The 14,317-nt window shown below is 47.9% G+C and overlaps 1 pseudogene; it reads left to right on the top strand.

Annotated features, from left to right (window-relative positions):
• Positions 1 to 14,317, top strand: part of LOC120381551 — a 122,920-nt pseudogene that overhangs the window by 23,464 nt on the left and 85,139 nt on the right.

Here is a 14,317-nt window from a genome sequence, read left to right on the forward strand (position 1 = left end):
AGCTAATAAGCAATACTCTGATCATGACATCTTACCTCTAGCGAGTATGAAATTGCCCACAAGACGTGAGACTGGGTCATAGATCGTAAAATCAGGTCGGGGTCAAGAAGAGTGAGAGTTTGGAGAGAGTCTTGTCCCCCCTCTCCCCATCTGCAGCAGCCACAAGCTGTCTTCCCTCCCGGCTCCTTGGATCTCTGAGCCTGTCCCTCCTGAGGCTGCGTGGCCCAGTTCTTGTTTCTGACCTTCTCCTTTTCCGGAAGAATTAGAGGCTGTTGCTCCTGAATGTTAGTGTATAATTCCCCAGCCTTCTCCTCCCACTGGGGGAGTTTAATTCTCCCTCCCATTACCCCTGAGTCACTAGATTTCCTAATTCCCCCAAATGTGCTTTTGCGATGTCACAGTTCTGGGGTAGCGAAGCCTTTGACCTGCCTCCATGGTCTGCTCATGGAATGGCCCCTCAGGTATCAGGCCTCCAGCCAGCCCCTCTCTATGGGTAGGGACCCACCTGCCTCTCCTTTTTGACCAGGGTGTGAGGATTGCAGCTTGTCCTCCACTGTGCTTGCTGGACTAACGTCCAGTTCCTGTGCTTTGCTTTCTCTCCGGGGGCTGTGAGCAGTGTGTGTGTGTGAGATAGAGGTGGGACTTTTGGTGATACTTGTATGAAGCCAATACACACCTCGGTTTCCCGCTGTGATTGGTATTGCTATGATTATAAATAGCAGGAGACGTGAGGTGTTTTCTCACGTAGCTGTCATGGGGTGATATGAATGGGTCATTAAGGACTGGCTGGGGCCAACATAGATCAATGGGATACCCGACAGAGACAAGGGAATAATTGTCACCTGTCCATGGGAGGATCTCAGCTTGGCTGAGTGAAGCACACATGGACTCGTTATGTTTTTGGGAGCAGAAAGAACTGGGCTCGCAGACACAGGGAGCTTTGCCGGAGTGAAGACAAATGGACAGAGACAGTGAAAAGAAACCAAACTGTTTTCTACAGCAGCCTGGCTCAAGGGCATTGGCCAGTGTGGACTATATTGTCTTCATTGCTTCTCTGTGCTAATGAAAAGACTTTCCAGTGCTGCGTTTCGGTTGACTAATAAACCCTGCTTGTTTTAAAAGTCTGCCCAGCGTCACAGCAAAAACTTGCTGAGGTGCATTGAAGCATGACTGAGGAACAGTCTCTGAACAGGAGTGTCGTTCAGCTGGACCTGCTGGCAGAGCTCACAGGTTGAAGTAGGAGTGTTGAAGCCAGAGGCTCAGTCTCAGGTGTTGAAGCTACATGTGGAAGAGTGGGAGCCCTTGGGGGTCTAGTGCATTAAAGGGGCACCTCCCAAGGACGGTTTAAAAGCCAGGGCATTGCACAGATCCTATGGATCCATGACAGTGCCAGAGGTTCAGCCTTATGGGGAAAAGAGATAAAACAAGAAAAGGATCTAAATGTGTGTTTACCATCAGCCCCTCATCAGTCCTCATGGGAATCCCTGATCTGTTCCAAAGTGAATTAAAACCTTCATCTAAGGCACACCTCTTGGTTATCAGGTCATGTCCGTTTTGTTAGAGGTTTTCCCTTCACCCTCCCGCTTCCCTGGTCCTTGTGACGCAGACAGGAAGCAGCAAAAGACCAGAAGTCCAAAGCGCAGACAATGCCATGTTTATTGGGGTTAGTTTCCAAGGAAGCATATTCTGAAGCCCTTCACACCAGTCGGGCTTATCTCGATAGACTGATACAGTCTGTTCCCCAGTGTTCCTCCCAGCTCTGATGCTGCAGAGCATTTATCCTGTGTCTCCCTTCCCAGCTCTGATGCAGCTGAGCCTTGCCTGTGTTCCCGTTTCCCCCCCACACCTTAACAAACATGACTCCAATTTCCCTTCCCCCTCCTGTTTGACCCTGTTTATATAGTAATATTCTCAGCTATACCTTAACCAATCATTTTACTGAAATGTAACGAACCAATTCTAACATATTGTAACATAATTATCTAACCAATTATATCCCACCACCCTAATTAACTTACACCTAGCAAAATTAATTATACAGCATAATGTGTGTTTACCATCAGCCCCTCATCAGTCCTCATGAGAATCCCTGATCCATTCCAAAGTGTATTAAAACCTTCCTTAAAGGCTCACCTCTTGGTTATCAGGTCATGTCCATTTGTTAGAGGGTTTTCTCTTCACCCTCCCACTTCCCTGGTTCTTGTCACGCAGACAGCAAGCAGCGAAAGACCAGAAGTCCAAAGCACAGATAATGCGATGTTTATTGGGGTTATTTCGAAGCAAGCATATTCCACTGCCCTAATGAACTTACACCTAGAAAAATTAATTATGCAGCAGACAGAAACAATTAGAGAACCGGACTGATTAACAATAGAAGAGTGGTGGCCATAAAGATAAAATAATACAGAAATGAGGGTTTCACAACCACAACCATTGATAAGGGATTTCTTGCCAGACAGGCTGCTGTCAAACTAAGTTTTCTTTAACCATCTTAAGATCTGTTTCTTTATCTGGTGGTGATGGGCACTATCAGGACAGGATCGTCTTCCTAACAGCCGAATAGCACCTTAGTTCAGTGTGACTGGTTTGGGATGTGAGGATGTGACCCTTCGCTTCCCAGCTTATGGCTGCCCCTGCTGCTTAGCCAAAGGCCTTATTTAGACTGTAAATTCTTCAGGGCATGGGCCATCTACTGTTCTGGGTTTGTACTTGTCCTAGCACAATGGGGACCCGCTGTTAGTTGCTCCTTAGGCACTAAGGTAATGAATATGATTTATAATAACAACTCTCCTGCCACTTTGAGCCAAGGAAGTTGGTCTTGGGATGTTACTGCTTAAAAATGAGCTGGGGTTAAAACCATTCCTTGTGACAAGTCTCCCACAAATTCCACTGACCTCCCTGGTTTTCTTTGCCTGCAGTAGGGTTTCCAGTTTCCAAACCTGATGTGATCTCCCAGCTGGAACGAGGGGAAGAGCCGTGGGTCCCAGACCTCCAGGGCTCTGAGAAAGAAGTGCTTCCAAGAGCTGCCTGCACAGGTGAGGACTTGGTTAAACCAACTCAACAACTGTGTGGGAATGCAGGAAACATTCGGGATGCCCTACAAAGACCCTGTGAGCTCTCCAAGTTCAGGATTGTTCCCTGCAGATGTGGAATCATTATGGCAGATGTCAGTCAGAATAGGAGGGCAGCCATGAGTGACAACTGGCAGCAGTCGCTCCCCGATCTCTCTTTCCCCTGAGTGTTCTCGTGAGATGCAGACCAAAACTGATCCCTTCCTCTCTCCTCTGGGGAAGGTTTTGGGGAAAATCAGCTCCTGATAGGTTTGATCTCTCCCACACACATTTTGGATTGTTCATCCCTTTTTCCATTTCTCTCTCTGTGATTTTCTTTCTTTCCGGTGCAGGTAGTGATCTATGCCTGCATTCTCTCTGTCTCCCATCAGGTGATGGGATGGTCAGTCAGAATGAGGAGGAGAAACCCCAGCAGGAAGATGCTGAGCAAGGAGAACCACATGGAACTTTATCAGGAAGATCCAAAGGGAATGTTTCCGGGAGTTATGCAGTCCCAGAAAAAACAAAAGCCTGTGAGACTCAGGGGAGGCCAGAGGGAAACTTTAGTAGCCTCTCAGACCTTGTAACAAGCGACAGAATCAACTTGGAAGAGACACACTACACATGCCATGAGTGTGGGAAAAGCTTCAATCGGAGCTCTGCCCTTATCAGACATCAGAGAATCCACACGGGTGAGAAACCTTATGAATGCTCTGAGTGTGGGAAATGCTTCATCGATAGTTCAGCCCTCATCTCACATCAGCGAATCCACACAGGAGAAGCGCCCCACACATGCTCTGAGTGCGGGAAAAGCTTCAGTCGGAGCTCAAACCTTATCAAACATAGGAAAATCCACACAGGTGAGAAACCTTATGGATGCTCTGAGTGTGGGAAATGCTTCATCGATAGTTCAGCCCTCATCTCACATCAGAGAATCCACACAAGGGAGACGCCCTACTCGTGCGCTGAGTGCGGGAAAAGCTTTAGTCAAAGCTCTGTCCTTATCAGACATCAGTGAATCCACACAGGAGAGAAGCCCTACATGTGCTCTGAGTGTGGGAAAAGCTTTAGTCAGAGCTCTGCCCTTATCAAACATCGAAGAATCCACACAGGAGAAAGGCCCTACACATGCTCTGAGTGTGGGAAAAGCTTTAATCAGAGCTCACACCTTAACAAACATAGGAAAATCCACATAGGTGAGAAATCTTATGGATGCTCTGAGTGTGGGAAAAGCTTCAATCAGCACTCAAGCCTCCTTAGACATCAGAAAATCCACATGAGAGAGAACTGTAATAAATCCCTTGACTAGGGTTAGCCAAAAAATTTTTTTTTAAATCATATTTGCTCATTTCCCACATAGTGATTTTTGCACCATCTTCACCGTGGTCTCTCAGCTCCACCAGATCAGTTGCCTGCTTCTGCCTTTTGCAGCTCACCCTTCTTTGGGGTCAGTCCTGTGATCTTTTCTATCAGCTCCTTTCCTTTTGAGTCACAGGAGTGTGTCCCCCTCCTGCCAGGAATGTTCATCAGCTCCAGGTGGGGGAGAGAGGGTTGATCCCAACAAGCTACACTGAGGCAAAAACTACCTGTGCCTGACATCCACTAGGGCTGTACATGGCGTTGGCTGCTCAAATTAGTGATCTTAATGTAAAAAATTGTAGTGCAGATGCAGCCCAGGTGCAGGGGTTGGCATTAGCTTTCCCCTTGACCTGACCTAAACTCCATCACTTTCCCTAGTCTAAACAAACCCTGAGCATCACGGTTATACTGTTCCCCCATTTCACAGCATTGTTAGTCATCGAGTTCTCCCTTGGGGAACAAATTGTTTCATTCCCAGTTGTTCTGATGTTGCTGCAGGTTGTGCTGGGGAGCAGATATTTTTATGATCATTTTCCGCACTTAAACTATATTGAACTATAACAAAGAGCAGGAACAGGGCAGGGATAGGGAAAAAAAGTCATTTCACCCATTGTAACAACAGATGTAGTTAGGGTAAGTCAGAGGGAATCCCTTATTCCCTATCACCATCCTCCTTCAATCCATGCTAGAACCTAAGAATCCTTTTCCTTTCCCCCGTTGTGGGATGGGAGACTTCCAAAAGTGATCCCTGTGCTATAGCACATGGCTAAGCTCAGAGAATAAACCCCAAATATCCCCTGAGCTTTGCTTTTTGAATTCTGTGTTTCTGATTACTTCAAGCCTGGGTATTGTGATTATTTACCAGTTTCTCTAGCACTGTTCCTACCACTGTTTCTGTAACATTTTTTGTTTTTTATGGGATAGGGTTGTTATTCCTTTGCCTAACCCCAAGCTGGAAGGCCAGGGTGTCTGTTTTCTCTGGCCCCTCCCCACAGACAAATCTGACATGGTTGCACCTGCCAGGAGCAAACAAAAAGCCCCACTGGTCGGTCACACACACACAGCAGATAGACACACACAAGATACAGAAGAAATTGAATTATTTGAGCTATCATCATTTCCACTTTCCCACAGCATGTTAGTTCTGAAGGTTGTTTTAATTTATTTTGTTGGAACCAGAAATGGAGAAAGAGACACTGGAGTCAGTGGAATTACAGCAGGAAGGGATAAGTCTCATGATTCGTCACTAACCAAAGTCTTTGTAAACAGAGCGATAATGTTACTGAATGGTCTGGCTAACCCTGCAGTTAGAAACAATCAGCTCTACGGGTGGTAAATTGACAGAGGCTCTGCTGCTGATCATGAAATAAAAGCACATTACCTTTAAACAGCTGCTACTTCAGTGCCTCTGGAAGTACAGAAAACAATGATCTGTGTTAAAGGAAAGTTGCCATTTCTCAGAGCCCCAATTTCTATTGTGTGTGTACGGGAAGGTTTGAATGTGTAGCAGGTAGTTTGGTCAAGCTTAGCTATTTTATGTGTGTAACAGGCTCCTGCCCACCTGCAGCAGAGGTCTCAATCACATACGATGGCCACTTACCGAATGTCACACAAATTAGTCCATCCCTCCCCATGTTCAGTCTCTGACCGGAATATTCGAATGAGGCAGAGAACTGGGAAAGTATCGCAGTAGGAATACATTAACAAGTGGGATTAATCAGAGCTGGGCTGCAGACAGAGCCTGTTCTACAGCTGGTGAAGTGACAGGGACACGCTCCCGCTCGTGCTGGCTCTGAAATAACAACAGAAGCAGATCGAAGAGAATGAGCTCATGGGCAGCTGCCCTGTCAGTGCATCACTCACCTGGCAGGTGTTACACAAAACACAGCACTTCCCCCCACTGCCACCACTTCATTATACTGTCCATGGGGCTCTTTGTCCTGCAGGACTTTGATCTCTCCGGGTGGTCCATGGTGATTCATAACAGAGCCATTGGGGAGCAGGAGTCATCCCAATGGAAATCTCTCCACTTCTTTCTCAGTGTTACCTTCTTAGCCCTGGCTTTGGAGATGACAGCCTTACTCCTGTCTTGATTTTAGGTAGGATTGTGATCACCTTCTGGGGCTTGGCAGCTTAGAACTTTTGAGGGCTTTTCTCTGCCTTTTTGGTCCCCGCTGCAGTCAGTACATTCTAGACATGGGCATGGTGACCTTCCTGAGGATCTTGACAGCTTTAGCCAGCTTCTTGGGGGCTATTTTCCTGCTCACAGCCACTGTCTTCTTCTCATGCCTTGTCCTGGGGGCCCAGCTGCTGGTTGAATGGGAAGGAGCCAAAGTGCTGGTGACTTTAGCCCGCACCAAGTGGCCTTTGCTCGTCAGACTCCTGAACCCCAACTGGATGTGGTTCTTGTTCTTCTGCACAGCACAGCCCTGGAGAGGAGGGATCTGCAAATGTACATTCCTATGATCCCTTTGTTTAATTGATGAAAACATAAACTAGACACTTAGAGGATTGGAACTGATTTCAGCTGATGGACAGGTGTGCTAGGTTTTTATGCATTTGGACAGTGAAATGTTGAGTGTTACATTCATTTCAAGCATCCCCGTATTGTGGAGCTCCTGAACATAATGGAGAATGGAAATAAAAATGTTTTCCCTTTTTTCAAAAATAAAAATAAAAAATAAGAGGCTTATTAGAGAGAACTTGGATTTGAAGCAGGGACCACTTGATCTGCAGTCAAACACTCTACCACTGAGCTATATCCCCTGAGAGCAGATACTTTCCCCATTGTAGCTGAAGCACATCAGTGATTCCAATAGCAGGGGCAGGTTCTCTCTGAGGCACAGAGATTTTTCGGGGAGTTGGTGGCTCCTTTCTTTCCTCACTCTGGAGTAAACTCAGCTTTTTATTCCATGGTACATGTTTTATGGACTAACAACAGCAGCTTGAAGAAAGAGGAGAGTGAATATCTCACTCTCAGGGCTGAAGGTGGCCACGTCCCCTCTGTCTGACCGTTGCCATTGCAGGAGAGAAGGTTTCAAGGGAATTGAATGCCCTGGCTCAGACTAGAGACACAGAAAGGTTTTGCTGTTCATTGAACAGCAAAGGAAATTGTGTCTGTATGTGAAACTGAGGAGGGACATGAAATGCCCACAGGGTGGCGCAATGCCCTAAGCTAAGGCAGGAGGGTGAAGGAATGGGGCTGAGGAATGACTGAGGTGGACTCACCTGGGATTGAAATGACATTTGTTTGTGTCGGGCAGTGAGAAATGTGACATTAATTCAGATGCAGGGTTGAGGCTTCTTTAGCTCCTTGTAGAACTTGAACTTGATTTCCCTGAAGGGAAAAGGGGAAAGTCTGGGGCGGCCTTTAGTCCCTGGCTGGAGCAGTGTGTGAAAAAGGCTCCAGCTGGCAATTACAGGCCACTGAGGCTAACGTCAGTACCAGGCACATTGGGTGGAATTGTAGAGCCCAATGATTAGACTCATAGCTAACCAGGATTTGCTGGGTGTATCTATTGGGTTTCCGGGAACGGGCGGAAGAAGCCCCCCCATGCTAATGGATCCCCCCCTCAGCCTAAGGGGAGGATCCACAGGGCCTCAGAAACCCACTAATTGCGGGGGACAACTAATAAAAGAATAGGGACAGGAGTGCGGTCAAAGGGTCATAAGAAGGGAGCCTGATGGGGACACCGAGCAGAGAATCCCGGACAGCGCCCACTGCTCCTCGAAGGCGTCAAGGGAGCCAGCGGACGCCGCCCAGAGGAACTCCACCCGGAGATGTGAACGGACTAAGGACCAGAAACAATCCCCACAGTCGCAGGAGTCTCTGTTGGCCAACCGCCTCTCCCTGGTCACATAGATGGCCATTTTAGCCAGGGCGAGGAGGAGGTTGACCAGGAGGTCCCGCGACTTTGTGGGGCCACGGATAGGGAGTGCATGGAGAAGAAGGTAGGGGGAAAAGTGCAGCCAGAAACGCAATAGGATATTGGTGAGGAGCCGGTATAGGGGCTGCAGCCTGGCGCACTCTAAATAAACGTGCGCCAGGGTCTCCACTTTGTTGGGTGTAGCGGGGTGGTCCCCTGCTCCTGCCCTGCGGGGCTTGAAGCAGCCCAGGAGAGGGCTGGGGTTGGGGCAAGGAGCCTGGGCTGACTGGGGGAAGCAGGCTTAGCTGTGGCCATGCCCCAGTCAGGCCCAGCTGGCCCCTGTAAGACGCTGTGAGCCAGGAGCCCAGTTAGTCTCCCTCTGTTTGTAGCAAGAGAAGGGCCTGGCTGCAGGGACCTAAGCAAGACACCTAGAGTGGGAGCAGGGCTGGGGAAGGGCCAGAGGAGCTGGGAGCTCTGGCCTGGAAAGCCCCAGGCTGCAGGCCTGACTATAGGCTGAATAGGTGCAGGGCTGCAATGGGGCAGCCCAGGGGGAAGCAGAGGCGGCAGGTCCAAACCCCTTTGCGTGTGATGAGTGGCTCATACTGCAGTCTGCCCCAGTGAACGGGGGCTGGATGGAGACTGGGCAGTAGCCAAGACTGAGGTGAAGTGGGGATAGTGGGTGGGGGTTCCCCTGGGAGGGGGAGACCCAGAACTTTGGGGCTACTGCCAGGGGGTACTGCCAGGGTAAAAGGGGCACTGGGGTCCTGGGAGGGACAGGGGGCCAGCTGCGGTAAGGTGGATCACCGGCCTGCAGAGGGTGCTCTGATGGCTGGAGAGCTAATTCCCAAGATGACCAGCAGGAGGCGCCGCCGGGTGAGTCTGCCCCCGCTTACATTGGGGAAGAATGAACATGGTTTTTGTAAAGGAAAATCATGCCTCACAAATCTACTATAATTCTTTGAGGGAGTCAACAAGCATGTGGATAAAGGTGATCCCGTGGATATAGTATACTTAGATTTTCAGAAAACCTTTGACAAGGTCTCTCCCCAAAGGCTCTGAAGCAAAATGGGATAAGATGGAAGGTCCTCTCTGGGATAGGTAACTGGTTCAAAGGCAAGAAAGAAAGGGTCTGATTTTTCAGAATGGAGAGAGGTAAATAGTGGTGTCCCCCTGGGGTCTGTACTGGGACCAGCACTGTTCAACATACTCCTGAGTGATCTGGAAAAAGGGGTAAACAGTGAGGTGGCAACATTTGCAGATGATACAAACCAGCTCAAATTAGTTACGTCCAAAAGAGAGTGTAAAGTGTGACAAAGGGATCTCACCAAACTGACTGGGCACCAAAAAGGCAAATGAAATTCAATGTGGATAAATGCAAAGTAATGCACATGGGAAAACATGATCCCAATTCTACATCTAAACTGATGGGGTCTAAATTAGCTCTTACAACTTAAGAAAGAGATCTTGGAGTCACTGTGGATACTTCTCTGAAAACATCTACTCAATGTGCATCGGCAGTCAAAAAAGTGAACAAAATGTTGGGAAGTCATTAGGAAAGGGATGGCTAACAAGACAGAACTATAATATTGCCTGTGTATAAATCTGTGGTATGCCCACATCTTGAATACTGGAGCTGGTCCCCCATCTCAAAAAGATATATCGGAATTGGGAAAGATACAGAAAAGGGCAACCAAAATGATTGGGGTGTGGAACAGCTTCCATGTGAGGTGAGATTAATAAGACTGAGGGGAGTTTTCAGCTTGGAAAAGAGATGACTAAGGGGGGGGGCTAGGATAGAGGTCTATAAAATGATGACAGGTTTGGAGAAAGTAAATAAGGAAGTATCAGAGGAGTAGCCGTGTTAGTCTGGATCTGTAAGGAAGTGCTATTTACTCCTCATAACACAAGAACTGGGGTCACCCGATGAAAGGAATAGACAGCAGGTTTAAAATAAACCAAAGGAAGTATTTCTTCACCCAACACACAGTCAACCTGGGAAACTTTGCCAGAGGATGTTGTGAGGGCCAAGACTATAACAGGGTCCACCAAAGAACTAAATAAGTTGATGGAGGACGGGTCCATCATTGGCTATTAGCCAGGATGGGCAGGGATAGAAAACCATGCTCTTGAAGTGTCCCTAGCCTCTGTTTGCCGGAAGCTGGGAATGAGCGACAGGGGATGGATCACTTGATGATTCCCTGTTCTGTCAATTCCCTCGCAGGCACCTGGCATTGGCCACTGTGGGAGGACAGGATTCTGGGCTGGCTGGACCATTGGTCTGATCCGGTATGGCCGTTCTTATGACCAATAGAGGGCAGTCCTCACCAGCAATATTTATATTTGGTGCACTGAAAGGGCTAACTTTCCAAAGCTGACCCAAAGGTTTAGTAAAAGTGTTTTGGAGAAAAACACTAAACAGAACAATGCGAATGAAAACTGGGAGGTATTGTTTAAGGAGCTTGTTAGATGGGGCATAAGCCACATTGCCTAATTAGCTGAGCTTGCAATGGCCTTCCACTCAACTCGCTGACATTTTTCCGTCTGCAAATGTGGTACCCATTTTAAAACCTAGATCCAATCAATTACAACATATCCGGGAAGATTCTAGGCATCAATGATCTGATCATTGGGTTGATGGCGGTAAACAAGAGCTTCCCAAGAGCCGCCCTCATCCTCTCTCCCCTTTCTGCTCCTGCATCCTCTGCAAACTTTCGAAGACAGATGCCTCGTGATGGCCTTTGCTCGTGGGGATGTTGCCTCTTGGTCAGGGCTTCAGCCCTTTTAGGGGGAAGGATGCAGCAGATGGCGTGTGGGGCGGGGGGGAGCCCAGGGCCTCCCATGGGCTCTGACCCAGGCCACTCTGAGGGCAACACTTCTTACCACCCCACTATTGTCCTAAGTTCACAGTTTATCACAGGAAGCTCTGAAGGCTGTCAGCTCACTGCTCGGTACCTCTTCTTAGCCGGATGTGGCATGGCAGCTCTCTCCTTGGGGTGGCAGCTGCCTCTGTAATGCTGACAGATCCAGGTTGGTGACGTGGTGGTGGGCGGGATTGAACCGGGGACCTCTGGAGCTTAGTGTGGGGGCCTCTACAGCATGAACTAAAAGCCACCCGGCTGTTAGCGAAGGCTGTATAGAAGACATGTTTTATTGCTCCCTCTAAGTGATCTCGGTGCCACTAGCTGGGACACACCACCACACCCTGGAGGTGTGTGGGTTACGTACTCCCCCAGCTGAGGAAGCACATCCTGAGCTTCGCAGAGTTCCCAGCTGTAATCCTGGACGACCCCTGTAACAATGCGACCACTGGCGGGACACTACTGAGAGTATCAATTCAGGACAAATTGCTTGGAGCAGGGCAGTCACAGCCCGAGGCTGGGTGCCCTTTACTATTAAAGCACGTCACAGCAGCCATGCAGAGAGGACTTTGGTTTTACCCCACTGGCCAATCGGACGTCATAGAACCAATACCCTCAGCTATTCCAGTTCCCTTCTATCACCACCAGCCCCGCTCCTTATGGGGATGAATGGTTATGAAAACCAATACCCCAGTAAAAGAAAAAAGGTTCTCTTAAAGGACCAAGCCCCAGATGCAGGTCAATAGATGAGTCAGATCTTGCCCACAAATCACGCTTTTGTAAATCCTTTAGCATTGTTATGGAAAAATTGATCCATGTGTTGTGTTTTCAATCAGATCAGCCTGAGGCCTTTTATTGATTAGAAGCACGCAGGGGAGAACCATTATGGAAACGGCGTCCCCGAAGCTGGTTACAGACAGCCTTATAAAGCTTAAAACCACAATCGTAATATGCAAGTTACACACATAATTTCCTCATTATTTTGCTAAAAAATATTGCAAAGTTAATGCTGATTGGAGCAGGAGTAAATTTCTTCCATATTAGGCTTTTCCTGTTCTTACTTATCTGTTCTATGCGGTTACATGTTGACAGTAGGGGATATTACAAAATTGTTTTTCAGTTGGGGACTGTTAGGACTTTCCACTGTCTCCTCCATGACCCCCTACTTGGCTTGTCTGGCCGGCCCTGGCAGCTTGACATGAGGCCTGGGCCTACAAGGCCTTGGATAACACTGGATTTTCCCTTACAACATCTAAAATATAAAGGTTTATTCATAAAAAGAAAGAAATATAGGTGAGAGTTAAAATTTTTAAAGGAATTAATTACACACAGTAATGGCAAAGTTCTTGGTTCAGGCTTGTAGCAGTGATGGAATAAACTGCAGGTTCAAATCAAGTCTCTGGAGTCCATCCACAGCTGGGATGGGTCATTCAGTCCTTTGTATAGAGCTTCAGGTTGTAGCAAAGTCCCTCCAGAGACATGAAGCAGGACTGAAAACAAGATGGAGACGAGGCATCAGCCTTTTATAGTCTCTTGCCATGTGGTCTTTGCTTTCTTTGTCCCAAGGACACTCTTATCCAGCACGGGGCACAGAAAAACCTTAGAGTTCTGTCCATAGGCAGGTCCCTGCAGACCTTGCTGAGTCACAAGGCATATCTGCCTTCTCTCAATGAGTCGATTGTATAGCTGATGGTCCTTAATGGGCCATTAAGCAGGCGAGGCAGAACTGACACCAACTTACCTGGGGTGTTCCCCAGAAGCAGAGCACAAGTTTGAAATACAGGCAGCATAGAGCCAATATTCATAATGTCAACTACAAAAATGATACACATTATAATCAGCCAATCAGAACCTTTCCATAGACCTCTTACACGACAAGCTTTCTACAATATTGGCTGCAAATATAGAACAGTGGTCGCAACGGTGATCTGTACAGTTACAGATTATGTCAATAACGTCACAGGAGGTGACATGGCATCAGTGAGACTGATACTGGAATACTGCCTCCAATTTTGGTGTCTTCATTTGAAAAAGATGTTTTGAAATTGGAGCTGGGGCACCAAAGAGACACCAAAGGTTCTGAGGGCCGGAGAAAAATGCCTTCTAGGGAGCTATTGAAAGAGCTCAACCTGTTTAGCTTATCAAAAGAAGATTGAAAGGTGACTTCATTGAAGTATTGAAGTGCCTTAATGGAGAGAAAGGATTGGGTATTAAAGGGCTCTTGAATCGAGCAGAGAAAGGAATAACAAGACCCAATGGCTGGAAGATGAAAAGAGACAAATTCGTATTACAACTATGGCACAAATATTCAACAGCGAGGATGATTCATCACAGGAACAACCTACCAAGGAAAGTGATGGATTCTCCATCTCTTGATATCATTTCATGAAGACTAGATGCCTTTCTGGAATGTGTTTGCCCCAAAAGTAGCTCTTGTGTCATACAGGAGGCCTGTGATATGCAGGGGGTCAGATTAGATGCTCTAATGGTCTCTTCTGGCCGTAGAGTTGACTAATTTCTAAAAAACTGAGTGTAGCATTGGGAGCAGCGTCTCATGTTTCCCTGTCTAGCCGGCTTGCTGCCTAGAACGAACGCTCCTTGAGTGGGGTGATCCACAGGGAGTAGCTCAAACCTCCAAAGTGCCTGGCCAGGGGCAGGACATTGGCACAGCAAGGGAGTGGTGTGACAGTGACATCACAAAGGCCTTTTGCAGGACCTCAGACTATTGGTCCACGGTGGTGGGGAGGTGGTGACCTCACAGAGAGATGCTGACATCAGCCAGGCAGGACAGGGGCGAGGGGCCAGGGAAACCTAAGAGACCCCTGTGGCTTTGCTTCAGCAAGTCTCCTTCTCCAGGTCTCTCTTTGAGGACTGAGAGAGTATTCGGATTCACGGACGTGAGCGCCAGGAGGAACCTCTTTTGAGTTTTCTCCTTCCCTCTTAGTGATTTTACTAGAAAACAGCCATCCCTGTTTAGAAGGTAAGAGCCTCCTGGAGGTTTGAAACCTGTTCAGTCTGATCCATCTGTTGCAGGGGAGTGCTCTGCAGTTCCCACTGTGGGAGGTCCACCCAAAAATGTGGGGCTGAATAGTGCTCGGGCAGTGATCCCCACCAGTGACTGGGCCATCCTTTGGGCTCTCTGGTGAGAACCCTCAGCCTCCCGTCCTCAGTCTCTACCCTGATT

Source organism: Mauremys reevesii, linkage group 14 (genome assembly GCF_016161935.1).
Source record: "Mauremys reevesii isolate NIE-2019 linkage group 14, ASM1616193v1, whole genome shotgun sequence".
In the NCBI taxonomy this organism is placed as follows: Eukaryota; Metazoa; Chordata; order Testudines; family Geoemydidae; genus Mauremys; species Mauremys reevesii.